Here is a 19,033-nt window from a genome sequence, read left to right on the forward strand (position 1 = left end):
TTAAAAAAAAAAAAAAGAAAAGAAACAGCAGAGCGCTGCGGAACAGCTCAGTTTTCCCAGATATTACTTGGCTGGATTCGATTCGTGCCGCACCTGCCAGTACCGTGAGCGGTGACCCCTCATGGTGACCGAGGCGCTGAAAACTGATTCGTTGCACGTTGACCCGATGCTGCTGCGGACAGAAAGTTAATATACGATGGCAATGAATTCCACCTGTTTCTTCCACTACTGTTCCGCGGCTCCTGGAGGGTTTCAGATGCAGCGCGCGGGTGGCCTGCACTTCTTCCAGACAGCCGGCTTGGGACCCTCCCCGAGCTCAAGGGCAAGGGCAAGGGCAAGCCGGCGCAGGCCGCCAGTCCAGCAGACGCCGCTCCTCGCGTCCCAAGTGGGCGCTCCAGGGACCCGCAGGGAGACGGGAGGGCACGGTCCCATCCCCATCCCGGCTGCGCCCTCGGCCCTGCGCCCCAGCCCTGCGCTCCCCGCCCAGCTTTGTGACGTGAGGCTGCGGTTTCCCGGCAACTGCCGAACGCGGGCGCGGGGCAGCCAGGCAGGCGAACTCGGGTGGGGCCCCCGGCCGGGTGGGACCGACCTGGCCTGGGCGGAGAAGCTGGATCGGGGCGGCCTGGGGGACGAGGAGATCGCCGCCGCCACGCTGCGGGGCAAGCCCCGGCCGCCGCCCACCTCGGCGCTGTCCGCCTTCAGCTACTTCCCGCCGCGGCGCCTGGACCCCGAGGAGCGCAGCTACTTCTCCCGCCAGGCCAGGGTGAGACGGGAGGGGCGGCATCGAGCGGCGGGGTTGAGGCGGGGCTGGGGGCAGGGGTCCCCTGCCAGGGAGGGGCTGGGGCGGGGCTGTGTCACCTGGAGCGGGGACTGGAGACCCAGCGGCACCGCGTGGAAGGGGTCTGGGGGCCAGGCAGGGCGTGGGGGCGGGGCCCGGGCAGGGTGGGGGATGCTTCTGTGGGGGTGGGAGCAGGACATCATAGTGGGAAAGGGCTACCGGGGAGGTCAAGTGACGGTGGGGGGGTGGGGGGCAAGGAGGGAGTGCTCACCAGGAAGACTCCATGGGGCGCCCAGGGGTGGAGGGGGCAGAGGCTGCTTGGCGGGGTCGCTGGGACGGGCACCTGGACCTGAAAGAGCAGAGCTTCCAGTACTGAGAGACACAGAGGCACCCCTTCCCCCCAGAGCTGGAGGGGCCCCGAGGCAATCCGGGGGTGCTCGAAGAGTCTAGAAAGGGAGCCTGCAGTATGCGTCCCCCTGAGCAGTATGTGCGGTGGTTCCCGGGGCTGTGAATAAGCAGCCAGGCTAATGGACGGTCCTGTGCCACCACGGAAACCCTCGGGCCGCCTTCCCACCCACCAACAACCAGGAATAGGTCTGCACCATCTGGCCCGGCCCCTCTGGGAAGGTGTGCGTGGTGGGAAGAGCTCTGGGGTCTAAGCAGCCGAAGCACCCAAGAGAGGGTGGAAGGAAGGAAGAGAAGGGTGTTCAGAGTTGTCCAGGTCACCCATTCCTTTCTTTTCAACATTGTTTCTGTCTGTCCCCAGGGCGTTCCTCAGGGCATCTGATTAGATAAAAGCCTTGGTTGGAGACTCTCAGCCTGGAGGACAGCTGGGCACCTGGGCTATCCCTCAGGCCTCCTGGAGGGATGGGACTGCCAGAAGAGGGACACCTCACTTTTCTCAGGCTGCTGTCACAAGTGCCATGAACTGGGTGGCTAAAAACACCAGGAACCGCTCTCTCAGCCCTGCAGGCTGAAGCCACAAGTGCGTGGGCCCTGCTGGTGGGTCAGTCCTGGCCGCTGGGGCACCTGTCCCTTGGCCAGCAAGCCTTGGGTTTTCAGTGCCTCCTCATTCACCCTATGGCCTGCTCAGTCTCTCTTCCCATGGCACCCTCCCCTTCTATCTGTGCCCACACCCCCCTTCTAAAGACACCAGCCATCCTGGACTAAAGGTCCATCCACTGCAGTCGGCCTCATTCAGTTTAAATGATTCTGCTTGCAATAATGCTTTTGCAAAAAGTTCATGTTCCCAGGTACCTGTGATTAGGACTTCAAGGTATCTTTTTGGGGTACACAGCTCAACCCATAACGTGGAACACAGATTCCCTTGGAAAGGAAGTTAATGGTGTGTAAAATAATCCCAAAAAATGCCTCCTTCCTCTTCTCCTAGCCACCCACAATCAGAGGTGCCCAGGTGAGTCCCCAGTTCTGGTCAACTCTTGCTGGAGTACTAGTGGGAGGTCTCTTGAGTCTCATGAGCTTCACTTCACACATAGAAGCATAGTTTCCAGTTGAAGCAACCATGGCCCTCAGCCTGCCCCCCGGGATGTCTCTTGAATCCGAGGTACCCCTCTGCCTGGCTTCTAGCATGTGGAAGGACTGGATGGAGGAAGGAAGGAAGGAAGGGGACTTCTGGGAGCATCTGACAAGGTACGTGTCTCTGCTGGCCATTGAAACAGGAGAGGGGTGGAACGGAAAGGTTCCTGACCTTCTGCCAACACACACTTCGTTTATTTTCTTCCTGTAAGCAATAGGTTTTGAACAACTGTAAATAGTTTCACTTATTAAGTGGGGTTTACATTTTGAGTCCACGGTACCTATGATATTGCCAGTGAGTTGATGGCCATCATGTGATAATAGTGAAAAAGCCAGAACTCTTGGTGTCAGAAGTTGTTCAATGCTTCTTTATCGAGAGAATATAAAATTCATCTGGATATTCAGAATAACAAAGAGAGTTCATGCTACACCGGTTTGTTTGTACCTTTGAGGAGTCCCTTTCCATAGCACCCTAAGGTGGATTGTAGATTGCTCCTTGATAGGGTGTCACTGGTGGAAAGTACCGCTGAGGACTGCACAGTGGGGCTTGTAGCTTCTGAATCTCAAATGTGGTGAAAAGCAGAGCAGAACCCCTGCCTCCTGCGGGCCAGGCCCAAGACGGAGAAGGGCAGAGTGAGCCTGAAGACTCAGTGTCTCCTTTTTGAATTTGCCGGTCTGATAAGCAGTCCCACCTTCCAGGGCTGACTGAACAAGGGCCGGAGAGGGGCCTGGAGGTAGGAAGTGACTGGGGCTCTGCCCCTTGGAGGGAAATCAAGAATGAGCCATAAGCATGCCTTTCTATATGACACTGTCGGCACACTAAACCCGTGGGCCACATCTGGCCCCCAGCCAGTTTTGAGAAAGTTTTATTAGAACATAGCCACACCCATTCATTTCTCTAGCCTCCCTGTGTATGATGTTGGGGTTGAGTGATAGTGGCAGAGCCCCTGGGACAGGAGAGTTCCCACCTGGCCCTTCACAGAGAAAGTCGCTGACTCCTCCTCTAATGCCTTACTGCCGCCTGGAAAATGGGAATTGTCCTTAGAATACATTCATTCAAATGGGATTTTATGTGTTTAAAGCATTTCATGGCCGTTTTGATTAGCTGGGGTTACAGGCAAATTCAAGTCCTGGGGCTTTGTGTATGCCAAAAGGAAATGATGCAACTGAAATAAATATTAATTAAAATCTAAAGAAAAGAACCTTAAAAACAACAAGAACAGCAAAAGGCATTTCAAAGTCCATTTGTACCAATGTTCACACCATGGTACTGGGATTATGGGCACTGGTATCTGATCAACTCCAGGGCTCCAGGAGTAGTTTCTCCGACCTTGGGATCATTGGTCATAAAGAGGGTGAATTATGTACTACAGGCTTGCTGAAGGACCAAACTGCCCCAAAATTCATTGCAGGTACTTTCAGCCCCTAACAAAGCTGATCAAATTACTTCCTAAGTCAATTTCCTTGGAGCACAGTTAAGAGTAGTCAGTGTGTTGGTTAGCATCCCAGGGTGAGGAGTCCTGTGTGGAAGTATCAGCTCTACGGTGACTAGCTATGGAGCCTTCACAAGTCATAGCCTCTCTGTCTCACTTTGCCATTCTAGAACAGATCAAACAGAACCGACCTCATGGACCACTTATAAGAATGAATGTAATTAGCATGCATACAGTGGCTCACAGTAAGCCCTGGGTCAGTGGAGCTCTAATTACTGTTTTGTTTTTAATTTTTAATTTTTTAATTATCTTTTTTTAAAGTTAATAGATCACACAAAAAGTTACATTAAAAAACATAAGAGGTTCCCATATACTCCACTCCCCACTCCCATCAATTTTTTAGTTGTATTTTTTAAAGATACATAGATCACAAAAAATGTTAAATTAAAAAAATGTAAGAGGTTCCCATATACCCCCACCCCCCTCACCCCACTCCTCCCACATCATCAACCTCTTTCATTAGTGTGGCACATTCATTGTATTTGGTGAATACATTTTGGAGCACTGCTGCACCCCATAGACTAATTGTCTTTGGCTAGTGATGGTCAGTGCCCTTTTGCTAAGGATTGGGTCCACAGGGCCAAGCCTTTCCTTCCTGATCTGATCACTGTCAGAGATGCACATGATAGAACCATCAACCTGGGGGCTTAAATAAGCAGTTCTGGGGCATTGTCAGACCAGCCCTGGCAAACTGAGACAGTGGCTAAAAGTAAAGATAGACTTCCCATGCCAAAAGGTGTGTGTGTGTGTGTGTGTGTGTGTGTGTATGTGTTTGTGTATGTGGCAGGGAGGCTCTGCTCAGTCCAGTCTCAGGAACCCAGGTGGAGGGCGGGTCACCAGTCAGGCTGTTGTCCTTTCAGTGTGAAGTCTCTGGAGCTCCTGGCCATAGGTACTTACATGCTTCTGCCTGAAGAGTCACACATGGCTCCTTGGTCACATGCAAGCACCTAGGAGAGGAGCAGGGACGGTTACTCCTGTGGGTGGCCAGGAGTGGAGGAGAATTGGCTATTGGTGCCATCTACCACTCAGCTGATCCTGAAGTGCCCTCCAGGGTTGGGTCTCTGGCTGCATTTCCCACTGCTGGAAAGCCCTTGCTTCTCCTACCAAGTGCCCTTTCTCAGCCAGCAGCTCTACCTGCAGTACCAAGGTCTCCTCCACTGTCACGTCTGTTTCCTACCCCCAGCACCACCAACATCAGCAACCCTCCTTCTGTGTCACCCTGCACTTTGTTCACACCTCAGCTATTTCCTGAGGGAAAACTGATGGTACACAACAAGGGCCAAACCAGTATCAGGAAACACTCAATTTCAACAATACTCAAAACACAAAGGGCCAAATGGATATCAAGAGAGAAAGGTAAATGGAGTTTGCTTTGCTTTGTGTTTTTATTTTTTTAATTCATTTTTTAAAATATTACATTAAAAATATGAGGTCCACATGTACCCCCCATCCCCCTAACACCACTACTCCCCCCATAGCAACATTCTCCTCCATCATCATGACACATTCATTGTATTTGGTGAATACATCTCTGAGCATCGCTACACATCATGGTCAATGGTCCACATCATAGCCCACACTCTCCCACGTTCCATCCAGTGGGCCATGGGAAGATCTACAGTGTCCAGTAATTGTCCCTGCAGCACCACCCAGGACAACTCCAAGTCCCGAGAATGCCTCCACATCTCATCTCTTACTCCCATTCCCCACACCCAGCAGCCACCATGGCCACTTTTTCCACACCAATGCCACATTTTCTTTGAATATTAACCACAATAGTTCATGAATAGAATATCAGTAAGTCCACTCTAATCCATTTTCTATCCCTCCATCCTGTGGACCTTAGATTGGTTGTGTCCATTCCACATCTATGTCAACAGGGGGCTCAGACTCCACATGGATGCTGGATGCATTCCTCCTGCTTTCAGTTGTAGGCACTCTAGGCTCCATGGTGTGGTGGTTGACCTTCTTCAATTCCATGTTATCTGACTGGGGTAAGTCCAATAAACCAGAGTGTAGGAGCTGAAGTCTGTTAAGGCTCAGGGCCTGACTATCACGTAGTCAGTCCAGAGATTCAGATGCCCTAGAAATATCTTAAACCCCCGCACCAACTACAATTCTGATAAAGTAACAGGAAAGGCTTGTGAAAAGAGATCTCATCTGAGTCCAGGTCTATCACACAGAAACACAAACTCCAAAGAAGGGCCAACTGACATGGCACTGAACTCCATCTGCCATGACCATAAGATCTGTGGGTCTCTGTAGCCCTCAGAAGAACCAATACCTGCGGTTTTATCTACTTTATCTGTCTCTGAGACTCTGCTCAGGTGTGCATAATGGCAAACCCTCTGATAACCTCCAGGCTCTTTTTTAGAGACTCATAGCCATATAAACTCATTTGTCCTTTCCATTTCCCCCTTGATTTAGGTCAAAAAGCATTTTTAACTCCTGTTATTATATGTAGGCAGGGATATTCTGCTGGTCCGAGTTGAACCATTTATTCAAGGTCATTGTCTAGTTATGTCATCAGCTGGTACTTGGTAGTGATCCCTCGGCACGAGGGAGGCTCATCACCAGGAGTCATGTCCCATGCTGGGGGGGGGGGGCAATGCATTTACATGCTGAGTTTGGCTTCGAGACTTGCCATATTTGAGCAACAGGGAGGCTCTCAGGAGGTAACTCTTAGGCACACTACGGCTTTAGGCCTTGTTCTTATTTCAGGTGCACAGACTCACAAGCATAGTCATTAGTATCAGGGGCTCATTGTTGGAACTTCATTCCTTTTTTGTCTTTGCCATTGCACTTGGGGGATTGTTGCTGTTCCCTTAGGGACTGTGATAGAGCTCCCTGGTTAGGAATTCAGCACTCCCTCAGTTGTTATTTTTAATTGTTTCCACTAAGAAAATATCCAAACATATATGCCCTGTAGAACTCCCTGCCAACCACATGTCCCTGTCAATAACATCCCACACCAGTATTCCTCTGCTGCCATTGTTGAACTACTCTGTGATCCAAAACTTCCTGAAAAGTGAAGCCCAATATATTGCCAGGTTCCCTTAATAGTTAAATGGAATATAGCAATGAGTTTAAAGGTTAGATATAGAGTACATACTAATTTGGAAAAATTCAACATCCTATCTTTTTCTTTTCTTTTTTCTCATTATTAAGCTTATCTTCACAAGAGTTTTAGATCACAGTAATTCATATATACAATATACAGTACTCCCACATATCCAACATAAAACCTTTTCCCTTTCACAGCAATAATCTTTTAACATAGTCATACTATTTTTACTGAAACTGATGTACAGACATTGAGACAATAGCTTTCAAACAAGGTAACATTTGTGTTTACATTGTGGTGTATACTTTAGGCTATAGGATTTTCTAAATTTTTAGTTATCCTATGTTTTACATTATGAGTTACATTTTAGCCTATCAGCCCCTATGTATTTTTGGTGTAATTTTACATGTCTTATATCCATCCTTGTGTACTCTTATGAAACACTTCTATTGCCCTCACAGTTATGTTGGTTCCATCTATTCAATACCTATTTCCCCCTCCCCTTAGGGCCTACAATGACAGTACATCTTCATTTCTTGAAGAGCCATGTTCAGATATACTTGCAACAGTGTTGAGGGCTTGACATGCTCAACTACCCTAATGCCCTGGGAGCCACCATTTCTCTTGAGAGATACAGTTCCCTCTATTTGATGGCATCAGTCCTCCCCAGGATGTGGGTATACCTTCACTCACATTATATGGGTCTCTACCCAGTGATATAACCCTCTCTGGCAAAATGAAAATTCACATATTCCCTAGGAGTCTGTCCTGCATCAGATTATCCCCTTTAAGGATGTTAAACAGGTAACTTTCCTTATTATACTTTTGAAAGGTTTTCTCAGCATTATACTCTCAACCAAATACCTGACAATCTCCTATGTTCGTATGTTGCCCCAACCTCCCCCGAATTTCTTGGCAATATTACCCATTTGCCTATCCCTAGCCCCCCTAAAGCCCACAAAGCCCCACCCAAAGGTAACCCTATGCCCCAATTTTATCCCTTCTGGGTACACATATTTACCTCCAGCTTATCACAGATTTCACCCATGTAGATGTCAGCTTACATCCTTCTTCTACACCACGATTTCCTGTAAGCCTATCGTCCAGTTTCTAGCTCTCTTAGGCACCTTGTGTTTACTTATTTCATATCATTAATGTCATGTAGTATTTGTCCTTCAATGCCTGGGTTGCTTCACTCAACATAAGGTTCTCAAGATTCATCCATGTTATCACATGTGTTTGTAGTGTGTTTGTTCTTAAAGCCAAGTAGTATTCCATTGTATGTATATACTACATTTTATTGGTCCATTCATCTGTTGATGGGCATTTGGGTTGATTCCAACTTTTGGCAATAGTGAACAATGCTGCTATGAACATTGGTGTGCATCTATCGGTTTGTGTCCTTGTTTTCAGTTATGCTGTGTATATACCCAGCAGTGGAACTGCTGGGTCATATGGCAAATCTATGGTTAGTTTTGAGCAACAGCCAAAATGTCCTCCAGAATGGTTGGATCCTTCTGCATTCCTACCAGCAGTGGATGAGTGTTCCCATTCCTCCATATCCTCTCCAGCATTTGTATTCTTCTGTTTTTTTCATAGCTGCCAATCTTATGGGAGTAAGATGGGATCTCATTGTAGTTTTGATTTGCATTTCCCTGATAGCTAAAGATTTGGAGCATTTTTTCACGTCCTTTTTAGCCATTTGTATTTCTTCTTTGGAGAAGTGTCTGTTTAAACCTTTCCCCCATTTTTTAAATGGGTTATCTTTTCATTTTCAAGATATAGGATTTCTTTATATATGCAAGTTATAAGTCTCCTATCCGATATATGGTTACCAAATATTTTCTCCCATTGTGTAGGCTCCCTTTTTACTTTCTTGACAAACTCCTTTGAGGTCCAGAAGGCTTTAATTTTGAGGAAGTCCCATTTATCTATTTGTTCTTTTGCTGTGCGTGCTTTTGATGTGAAGTTCATGAATCCATTTCCTATTACTTGACACTTATATTTAGGTCTTTGATCCATCTTGAGTTGATCTTTGTATAAGGTGTGAGATGGTAATCCTCTTTCATTCTTTTACATATGGATATCCAGTTCTCCAGGCACCATTTGTTGAATAGGCCATTCTCTCCCAGTTAAGAGTGTATGGTGGCTTTATCAAATATTATATGGCTATATATATGAGAATCTATGTCAGAACTTTCAGTTCAGTTCCATTGGTCTGTGTGTCTCTCCTTATGCCAATACCATGCTGTTTTCACTACTGTAGCTTTGTAGTATGTTTTGAAGTCAGGTAGTGTGATTCCTCCAATTTCATTTTTCTTTTTCAATATGTCTTTGGCTATTCTGGGCCTCTTTCCTTTCCAAATAAATTTCACAGTTAGTTTTTCTGGTTCCTTAAAGAATGCTGTGTTGATTTTTATTAGGATTGCATTGAATGTGTAGATCAGTTTTGGTGGGATAAACATCTTAATAATATTTAGTCTTCCTATCCATGAACAGGGAATATTCTTCCATTTATTTAGGTCTTCTTTGATTTCCTTGAACAATCTTGTGTAGTTCTCTGTGTATAAGTTCTTTACCTCTTTAGTTAAGTTTATTCCTAGGTATTTGATTTTTTTATTGACTATTGTAAATGGTATTTGTTTCTTGATTTCCTCCTGAGCTTGCTCATTATTGGTGTACAGAAATGCTCCTGATTTTTGCACATTGATATTATAACCTGCGACTTTACTAAACTCATTTATGAGTTCTAGAAGCTTTGTTGTAGACCTCTCAGGGTTTTCTATGTATAGGATCATGTCATCTGCAAATAATGAAATTTTGACTTCTTCATTTCAAATTTGAATGCCTTTTATATCTGGTTCTTGCCTCAGTCCTTGAGCAAGTACTTCTAAGACAATTTTTAATAGAAGATATGATAGTGGACATCTTTGTCTTGTTCCTCATCTTAGAGGAAGAATTTTAGGATTTCACCATTGTAAACGATGTTGGCTGTGGGTTTTTCATATATACTCTTTATCATGTTCAAAAAATTTCCTTGTATTCCAATCTTTTGCAGTGTTTTTATCATGAAAGTGTGCTGTATTTTGTCAAATGCTTTTTCTGCATCTATAAATATAATCACGTCATTTTTTTCATTCAATCTGTTTATATGGTGTATTACATTGATGGATTTTCTTATGTTGAACCCTCCTTGCATACCTGGAATGAATCCCAATTGGTCATGGTGTATAATTAGTTTAATATTTTGTTGAATACGGTTAGCAAGTATTTGTTAAGTATTTTTGCGTCCAAGTTCATTAGAGAAATTGGTCTGTAATTTTCCTTTCTTGTGGTGTCTTTGTTTGGCTTTGGTACTAGGGTATTGTTGGCATCATAGAATGAGTTTGAAAATGTTCCTTCTGTTTCAGTTTTTTGGAAGAATTTTAGCAAGATTGGTGTTAGTTCTTTCCGGAATGTTTTGTAGAATTCACCTGTGAAGCTGTCTGGCCCTGGGCTCTTCTTAGTTGGGAGGTTTTTAATGACTGATTCAATCTCTTTACTTGTGATTGGTTTGTTGAGATCAGTAATTTCTTCTTTCATCAGTATAGGCTGCTTATGTGTTTCTATGAATTTCTCCATTTCCTCTGAATTTTCATTTTTGTTGGAACATACTTTTTCAAAGTATCCTCTTATGATAGTCTTTATTTCTGTGGGGTCAGGGGTGATATCTCCTTTCTCATTTCTTATTTTGTGTATTTGCATATTTTCTATTTTTTTCTTTGTTAGTGTAGCTAAGGGTTTGTCATTTTTATTCATCTTCTCAAATAACCAGCTCTTGGTCTTGTTTATCTATTCAAGTGCTTTCTTATTTTCTATTTCATTTATTTCTGCTCTTATCTTTGTTCTTTCTTTCTTTCTTCTTCCTATGGGTTTACTTTGTTGTTTTTTTCCAAATTCCTCCAAATGTGCAGTTAGTTCTTTAATTATTGCTCTTTGTTCTTTTTTGATGTATGAATTTATGGCTATAAATTTCCCTGTCAGTACTGCTTTTGCTGCATCCCATAAATTTTGGTATGTTTTGTTATCATTATCATTAGTTTCAAGGTAGATATTAATTTCTTTTGAGATTTCCTCTTTTACCCACTGTTTTTCTAAGTGTGCTGTTTAATTTCCATATCTTGGTGTGAAATCTGAGCCTCTGGCCCTTGAAGCTTTCCAGCTTCACTCCACTGTGGTCAGAGATATTATTTTGTATGATTTCAATCTTTCTGAATTCATTAAGCCTTTCTTTGTGGCCTAGCGTATGGGCTGTCTTGGAGAATGATCCATGTGCCCTTGAGAAAAATGTATATCCTGCTGTATTCTGGTGTAATGATCTGTATATGTCTATTAGATCCAGCTCCTCTAATATACTGTTCAAATATTTTGTTTCTTTAGTGATTCTGTTTTGAAATGTTCTGTCCAAAGTTGATAGTGGTGTATTAAAATCTCCCATTATAGTCGTAGAGGCATCTATTCTTTCTCTTAGTTTTTCCAGTGTTTGCCTCACATATTTGGAGGTGCCCTTGTTAGGAGCATAAATATTTATGATTGTTCGTTCTTCTTGAGACATTGTCCCTTTCACTAATATGTAGTATCCTTCTTTGTCTATCACAATTGTTTTGCAATTAAAGTCCATTTTGTCTGATAAAAATATAGCTACTGCTGCCTTTTTTTTTTTTTTTGGTTATTGTTTGCTTGTAAGATTGTTTTCCAACTATTCACTTTCAGCCTCCATGAAGCCCTGGGTCTAAGATGTATTTCTTGTAGACAACATATAGATGGGTCATATTTCCTTATCCAATGTCTCAGTCTGAATCTTTTGATAGGTGAGCTTAATCCATTGACATTCAGTGTTATTACTTTCAAGGAATTATTTATGTTAGCCATATTTTGATTGGACTTGTGTTTGTCATATTTTGTTTGTTTTTTTCCTTCTCTTTTTGTCTTTTTTGTTGCTCTTACACTCTCCTCAAACTCTGTCTCTCCTGTTTTTCCCTTTCTTCCTGCAGTGCTCCCTTTAGTATTTCTTGAAGGGGAGGTTTCTTGTTGGCATACTCTTTCAATTTCTGTTTATCTGTGAATATTTTGAACTCTCCATCATTTTTGAATGCTAGTTTAGCTTGGTAGAGTATTCTGGGTTGGAATTTTTTCTTTTAGTATGTTGACTATAGAATACCACTACCTTCTTGCCTCCATGGTTTCAGATGAGAAATCAGCACTTAATCTTATGGACCCTCCTTGTATGTGATCGTTTTCTTTTCTCTTACTGCTTTTAGAATTTTCTCTTTGTCTTGAGCATTGGATAATATGACAAGTATATGTCCTGGGGTGGGCCTGTTGGGATTTATGATGTTTGGGGTGCATTGTGCTTCCTGGAAATGTACATCTGTCTCTCTCAGTAGATTTGGGAAATTTTCAGTCATTATTTCCTGCAACACCCCTTCTGACCCCTCCCCCTTCTCTACTCCTTCTGGGATGCCTATAATACGTATGTTTGTGTATTCTGCATTGTCATTCAGGTCCCTAAGTCCTAGCTGGATTTTTTCTATCTTTTTATCAATGAATTCTAATACCTGTTTGATTTCCGATGTACTGCCTTCCATGTTGCTAATTCTCTCCTCTGCCTCTTCTAATCTGCTGCTATTTGCTGCAATTGTATTTTTGATTTCTTGAACTGTGGTGTTCATTCCCATCATATCTGTTATCTTTTTGTGTCTGTCTGCAATTTCCTCTCCAAGTGCTTTCTTCATATTTTTAAACTCTTCCTTTACTTCATTAAGTTGGTCTCTAATATATGTTCTGAGATCTTTAATATCTTTAATTACTTGTCCAATGTTCTGCCCCTTCCTGGTTTTTAGTTTGTTCATTGGATTCAGCATGTTTTCCTGATTATTCTTTTGGTTTGTAGCTTTTTTTCGCTTCTGGCCATCGTTTTATCTTCATGAGTTTAATCATCCTTAGTTTCTTTGTCTAGTCTAGGGGATTAAATAGTTGATGTTCTTGCATAAGGGTCATATCTTCTCTTTGTAACTTTGTTCTTATTCTAATTTCTTGTTGCTGGATGAGTTCACTTTGAAGGAAAATGTTAGGGCCAGGGAAAGGAAATTGTGTAAGAGAAGAAAATGTTTAAAGTAGTATTGGTAATAAATGTTAACAGAGCAACAATATGAGATCTGGGAGAATGGATATTAGATTCATGTAAGTTGTGTAGAGTTATAGCAGTAATTAAAGTACCTATAATGAGACAGTCAACTGATTATGGGGGGAATATAGTATGAATTAAAAGGCCAGTGTTTTCATGGGAGAGGGAAAGAGAAAAGAAAGACAATAGTATCAAGAGTGGATAAAAGACAGAAAACAGAACAAAGGTATTAGAAAATAAAAGTTAGACAATTTGGGGACCAAAGAAATGGAGGTGGAATGTAAGAGAAACAGTAGATGGTGGAGAATAGAAAGATGTGGGTGAAAGGGGTTAGTGTAGGTGGCCAAAATCAATTCACACAGAACTGAGTAAATGGAGGATGAGGAAACACATCAAATGTGAGGCGCTCCCTGTAGCACCTATTGTGTAAATAAAATAATATAAAATAGGAAGGAAAAGAGCGAAAAGAAAAAAAAAGAGAAGGAAAAAAGGGGGGTGGGCAAAGAAAAGAGAGGGAAACAAGAAAGAAAAAGAAAAGAAGAAAGAAAAAAAACCCAATAAACCAAAAAGGACCTTGGAGGATACAATGGGAGAAAAGACCAGGAGATAATGCAATATTAGCAACCAAGATAATTAAAAAAAAGAAAAAGGAAAAAAGGGAAAAAAAATACCTACAAACGCTGAGGGCTAGGACAGTCAAGGACCTCTGATGGCCCTCAGGGCATGGAGGATTCAGGGATAGGAAGTCTGTGATATTGCAGACGCAAGAGGTGTGAGTCTCTGGGGTGTGAGCCACCAGGGTTTAGGGGGCACAGACCTGGGAACCACGAATCCAGTTAACAGGGAGCCTGGGAGCACCACAGTGCAACACAGCCTTCAGGGATCCCTGCAGCTGGGCACCAGCCCTATGGGGAGGGGTCACACCCACAAACTCTGACCTCCTGTCAGAAACCCAAAATTCCCCCTCTCACAAGAGTCTCTTCTGTCACTGTCTCACCAAGTTGACTTCAGGATACCTCCTGCCATGCAAGCCCCTGAAACAGCCTGCTGGGGATGCCACTGTACTATAGACAATTCAGGGACTGCCGCAGATGGGCCACCAGCCCTACAAGAAGGGCTCTAGCCGGAAGCTCTGAGCTCCATGTCAGAAATCCAAAATTCCACATCTTGCAAAAATCTCCATCTTTGTCTAATTGGCCTCCAGACACCTCCCACCCTGCAAGCCCCTGAAACAGCCTGCTGCGGGCACTGCTGTACTACAAGCAGTTTGGGGTTGCCACAGATGGGCTGTCTGCTCTAGTGGGAGGGGCTCTAGCTGGAAGCTCTGATCTCTGTGTCAGAAACCCAAAATTCCATGTCTCGCGAGAATGCCTCCGTCTCTGTCTCACCAAATTGACTTCCAGACACCTCCCACCCTGCAAGCCCCCGAATAGCCCTCTCAGGTCTTGGGAATTCCCTGGTGCAGCAAAGTCTCCAGGACTGCCCACCCCAGGGGGAATCTTCGTGCGAGCAAGCCCAATCTCCATGAAAGAGACCCCAAATTCTACATTATATACGAATCTTCTTTTTCACCGTGCCACCAATTTGATATCCAGACACCTCCTGCCCTGCAAATGCCTGAAACAGCCCGGTCCAGCAAAATTCCAATCCTATTCAGCTGCTTCTTTGCAGGAAAGGTTATAAGGTGTACTCACTCAGATGCCGTCTTGCCTGAGTATAGCCTTGCTTTGTGTTTTAAAAGCAACATTCTGTGTGAAACAAGAACTCCCTTGAGAAATGGTAATAATGAAATACCAATAAACCCAGAAGCTCCGTTTTGTGGTAGCATCTAAATCTGGATCAGTTTTACTAGTGACATTCTGCTTCAATCCATAAAGTAGTGAAAGAAAAAAAAAAGAGGAAAGAAGAAAAATTGATGACACAAATCAAGGAAAAGCAGATTTTTCAGTTTGATTAGTTGTTGGAAATGGATAGCCATGTTATTAACTGAGGTTGACTGGTGATGAATATTATTTTCTTTATTTTTCTGTGATAAAAATATTTCATTTTGTTCTGCAAAAGTTCTGAAGACATGAAATCCCTACAAAGAAGAGCTGTCTAAGGTTCTGATAACATCCACCAGCATTGTTAAGGAAGGTTATTCTGAGCTATGATAGGCTCCTGGTAACTAATCCAGAGTTTGGGAGGCAGGCATTGCTGCTTTCTTATCATTCTTACATTAAAGAGAGTTTTAGAACTAATTAGAAGGAGAAGAAATGGGCATTTTTCTGTCGTGTTGCATATCATACTCTATTATGCTGATTTTCTCCAGCTTAGGGAACAAAATAAAGTGCCATTTGCTCTCACATTCAGTGTAGGGTGATTGCATGTTCTGTTCTTGAGTCCCTTCTTCCCCTTTAGGATCTCCCTCTCAGAATAAGAACCCTAGGGGCTTACTCAGCCCAGAAGGATCAGAGGAAAGCACAAGCCCAGCCTCTTCCATGAGGATCTTCCCTTTCCCTGTTCCCCTGCTGTTAGTGCTGCCCCCAGCTGGCTGACCTGCTGCCCTATCCACTTTGGCACCAGGCTTTCAGGTGTGAGAGAGGAAGGTGCCTCCCACCTCTCCACCAGTTGTCTGGAGGCCTGGTCTATGTGTTCTCCAGCCACATATGTGTTCCACTGGTGGGCTGGCCAGGAGTGACTTAAGCCACAAAATGACCAGGAGCCCAGCTCCCTTATAAGTCCTTAATTTACTGGGCATATGGAAGTGGTGTGAGTAATGGAGAGCATGTTATCTTTCTTTCTTGCCAGCTGGCCTCAAGTGGGCTGGGCAGTAACTCTGAACCTCTGGATTCCAGAACTTTGCCAGACAGGAGACCAAGTTCCTTCTTTGGAGAATTGACCTTCCATCATCCCAGGAGTGTGGGTGGGGTGCTTGGGCTTCCTTGGGTCCCTGAAGGGCCTTCTGGTCTAGAGGCTTACCTACAAAGTTTCCTTCTAGAGGACATAACACTGCTAGCTAGAGGTGACTCTCAGCCAATCAACATCCTACGTTATGTATATTAAAGATAATGTGATCTCTCCATGGTGCATTACGTTTTTTAAACTGTTGGATTTTATTTGATTTAATTCAAATATCTTTAATATTTATAGTGTAGCCATTTGATATTGTTTATGAATTCCAAACATAGATATTGGATTATGTTTGTAAACTGGTCTGTTCCTCTGTGCATGATAGATTGTATTAACTTCATAGGTTTCATTTTTACATATTAAATTATGATCAGGGGTTTGAATGGCCCATGTCAGTAGGACATTGAGTCTTCACCCCCTTGGTGGGCAGGGACTCAGCAAGAAAAAGACATGGCAAGGGAAGTAGTTGGAGTTTTGATGCTGGAACCTGGGGAAGTAAACACACAGGAGAAGAACACAGAGAAATAGAGATGGCTCCATAGACATGGCAGAGGCCTGGGAAGAGAGATAACCTGAGGGTCTACAGCTGACCTTGTGGAGAGACCAGAGAAGCCAAGCCCATACAGTAAAAAGTGCCAGATAGAGAGACAAGCCTTATGCCAGTCTACATCTGAGACCAGAAGAAGCTGGGACCATGGAGTCTGAAGAAGAAGCCTGAATCCTCACAGAGACCAGCAGCTATCTTGCTCCAACATGTGGCAACAGACTTTGGTAAGGGAAGTAACTTACACTTTATGATCATGTGACTGTAAGCTTCTACCCAAAATAAACCCTCTTTGTAAATACCAACAGCTTTCTGGTACTTTGTATCAGTACACCTTTTGTTGACTAATACATATAGTCAAAGTGGTTGATATTTTTTTTTGATTTCTCCCCATTGCTTTGATGATTAGAAGACCCTTACAGCTGTTTTTTCACCTTTTAAAATCCAACCAGAATTTTCTTTTGTCTTCAATGAAGTGGGAAGATACAAGTTTATTTTTAACCTAAAGAGCTATCCAACTTTCACAGTACCAAACACTGAAAACTTTATCACTGGCCATGGTTTGGGCTTCTTGTTAACCTAGGAGTGTAGGAGCCATACTGGAGGTGATGCTTTCCACAGAGGTGAAGGCCACAGTGGACCAGGGCACCCTGTGACCATGCCAGAAGTGGACAAGCTTGAAGGCAGCAGTGGGAGGAAGCTCGTGTATGGCGGGCTGGTTCCGGTTAGCCATGGTGTGGGAGCAGGAGCCCTGAGCCCAAGCTGTGGGTTTTCTGTCTTTCCCATCCTGTAAAGTGACTTGGAGCACAGGCACACCAGGATTTCCAGCAGCCATGGGACAAGTTCCTTTAGTATGGCACCCCTGGAATTCTCAAGAACTTTAAGACAATACTAAGGATTGCCTTGTTGGCCTTAGCAGGTGGCTGTGGACAACAACCAGGCTGACTTATCTTCACACCTCTCCCAGAATGACCAGGTGTCTTGCACAGGATGGAAGGTGTGTGAAGGGTTTGTAGAGGCTCATTTGAAGCTGCTTTCACCCAGTCTGAGTTCCTGGAGTCAGTGAGCATGGGTGTTACTGGGTTTTCCAAAATATTCTGCATATGTGCTGCATTCTGTTCACTGTACTTTCTGCCTTGTGCCTTGCAGTTGGTAGAAATGCTTCCTAGCGTTACTACCCAGAGGAAAAAAGTAATGCAAAAACAAACTTAGGCAACCTGGCATGAGGTTTGAGACCCGATACTTCCCAAATCCAGCAAGAACAAGTGTCTGAGTTCACTGTTGGGAGTATCTAAGCAACCAGAGTGATATACATGGCTAACCAGGGGAGGATTAAAGAACAGCTAGCATGTGCATTTCTTCATCTTTTATTAGATAATGAGGCAGATGTACTTTCCCTTTAAGGACAAGCTGGGGTGAACAAATGGAGATATTAAAAGATGATAGCTGATGGGTGGGGCAAGATGGCATCTGAGTGAATGCACTTCATGATTGCGCCCTCAGAAGAGTGGCTGAGTAGGGTTGGAATCTTGCTGCAGTGGGCTGTTTTGGAAACTTGCAAGGCAGGAGGTGTTTGGACATTGATTTGGAGAGACAGAAATCATGCTTGCTAAGGTAGAATTGTAGGTTTCTAGCACCGAGGTCGGAAGTTGTGGAGAGGTGGGACTCTTCCCCCTTAGGCATTCCCTGGACTGTCAGTAGTGTGGTGGCTTCTGTGTTCCCCAGAAGCATGGTCTCCAGGTCCATGACCCCTAAGCCACCACAGCGGACGTTCCACAGACCTACATATCCTAAGTCTGCAATATCCCAGACTTCCCACTCCCAAATCCAGAGCTCCCTGCAGTAAAAGAATACACTAGCCCTTCAGTTTTGGACTGACTCTGTGAGTTGGAGGGTTTGGGTGGGAGGTGCAGAGGGGCAAAATGAGTGCGGGTTCAATTTTCAGGTCCTGCCCCCCCCCCCTTTTTTTTTTGAACTTGGAGGAGCATACCAGCGGGCTTAGGGCAAGCTGGGGAAGAAAGGAGAGGACAATCTGCTGAGAAAGCCCTATTTACCTAAAAATGCTGGGTTAGGAAACTTGGTCTGGAAGAAGGTGGAGTCAGAAAATCAACTAGCCCTCTTGTAGCACACCTAAGGGAGATAGACTCTAAGATGTGTTTTGAAAACTTCCATTAGCATATTTGGGGTTCCTGCTGAGGTGCGGGCACTCTCTCTTTGGATATTAAGACACATTGTTTTCTCTGGTGATTTGGTACACCAGGGACCCACTTGAATCTCCTACTGGACACCTCACACAACTTCCCTGCTGCCCTAGGAGAGAGGGAAGGGAGAAAGGGAGAAAGGGGGAATGTCAGACTCCTAAGCATTTTATTTAAATGCAGAAAGGATTCCTTGCTTGAAATTTTGGTATTTTTTATTGGTTTATTTTTCCTTCCTCTTTATTCCCCCACAGCCCTTTCCCCCTCCTCCTCCTCCTCTTCTTCTTTTTCTTCATCTTTCTGTTTTTCTAGCTTGCATTTCCACCCCCGCTTTCCCCCCTTCCCCCCCTTTTTTCCTTTCT

The sequence above is a fragment of the Dasypus novemcinctus genome, chromosome 31, assembly GCF_030445035.2.
Source record: "Dasypus novemcinctus isolate mDasNov1 chromosome 31, mDasNov1.1.hap2, whole genome shotgun sequence".
Lineage (NCBI taxonomy): Eukaryota > Metazoa > Chordata > Mammalia > Cingulata > Dasypodidae > Dasypus > Dasypus novemcinctus.